We start from the raw sequence: 1,814 nt of genomic DNA, 5'->3' as shown, positions 1-1,814 counted from the left end.
GGTGAGCTGCCACAGGCCCCGCCTCCGCCAGTACCACTCAGCAGATTCCATCATGGGGGTGATCACAACATTATACAACTACTAAAACACTGAGAATAATGGTTTCGCCAAGTTGACATACAATCTTAACCATCACAGGCACTGTATTTCTGTCTCCACAGACTGACCACGTTTGTTTCCATTCTGACTAGAGTTCCAGGCGTCTGCCCTTGCTCTGGGCGACATTGTGTTTTGTTGTGTAAGTCACTTGTCCACGTGGAGATGAGAGTGGAAACATGCACAACCTGGAATAGAAGAGGTGTTACCCTTGACCGTAAGGATGAACACCAATAGAGAAACAATGCCCCTTCTTCTCTCCAGTGGGCAGTCTAAGATTCACTTCATGAGGCAGCTCAGAAGATCAGGGTGGGACAACACACCAACAGTCCACAGGACAGCCCACACAGGGCAGGTCTCCCACTCTCCTGTTTCATTTTCCAGCCCTGCACCTCTGCCTCCTGGGACTAAATTTCCAAATAAACTACTACATGCAAGCTTTGCTGTGGGCTCTGCTTTCAGGAGATCCCAGATGAAGATAGCTCTTTTTCCTTCCTTCTTTCCTTCTCCCTTTTTTCTTTTCTCTCTCTAGCATTCACACACACACACACACATAAACACACACACACCATCTTAACTAGTACAGTGAGTTGAGACATATCCAAGCCCTAGTTCCAAGTTGACCTTCAAAATTTGAGGTCCACTTTTCAGTCCTTCCCTTCATTTGGCCTATTCTTCCCCCACTCCCTGTTTGGGGAAGGGATTTAAGTTCTAATATTTATTGAGAGTGTTTTACTTTATGCCAGATACCGCTCTTGGTGTTCCCACAAGTGTTTGCAAATTTATTTCTCACAGAAACCCATGGCAGAATGTATTTCTAGCCAAATGATGCTTAGAGAATTTCAGCTTCTGAGGTCACTCCATGTTGCATGGCCCTCTGGCTCTTCAGACCTTCAGAAGATGGTAGGGGGAAGGGGTATTCTTGCACCAAAGGGAGGGTTGGACTCTCATTTGAAGTTCAGGTGAGACCCCGGGGGGCTGTGTGGGAAGAATTGCCAGGAAACAGGAAACCTGCTTCCTATTTTTCTCAATGACTGACAGAAAATGTCTGAGAAATCTGTCTTGTAGTGGTCACCTTGACCTGTCCACAGAAATAGTATCAGAACAGAACAGCATGTTGTTTGGGAGGATGGTGGTGATGACTCATGCATATCAAGGCTATTGCTATGGTGAGAGCTGAAACATCACACCATCACAACAGTGGGGTTCAAGGATTAGTGCCTTCCCAGAGGGTTATTGTTCTCTCTTTTATTTCCCAGAGAGTAAAAGGGTTCACTTTAGGGGGTCCAGGGGCACAGTCACAGCAGGTGTAACTATGTGGGCCCCAGAATCAGAGAGCCCATTCACGCATCCAGCCACACAGCTCTTGTGCAGGAAGATACAGGAAGGAGCCCAGGACTTAATCAAGGACCACTTGGGTATGAAAAAACAGAAAACTATTCAAGGTAGTTTGAATACCAGTTGCCCTATTGCCACTATAATGTACAAACCATCCAGAACTCAGTGACTTAGCTCCAGAGTGTAGTGGCCCCTGGTCTGTGGTGGATGGGCTGTTCTGGGCGTCCAGGAGGGGCTTGATGATCTCAGCTGGGCCTTTCACCATAAGGGGCCTCTGCTGGGACAGCTGGGATGAACTGCCTCTGGTCCATGGTGCTGTCATCCTTCAGTAGGTCAATCCTGGCTATTCTTATGGTGGGGTAAAGGTTCAAGGGTGACTG

Source organism: Trichechus manatus, unplaced genomic scaffold (genome assembly GCF_000243295.1).
Source record: "Trichechus manatus latirostris isolate Lorelei unplaced genomic scaffold, TriManLat1.0 scaffold00042, whole genome shotgun sequence".
Classification (NCBI taxonomy): Eukaryota; Metazoa; Chordata; class Mammalia; order Sirenia; family Trichechidae; genus Trichechus; species Trichechus manatus.
The sequence above is the reverse complement of the archived record's forward strand: the minus strand, read 5'-3'. Positions refer to the sequence as shown.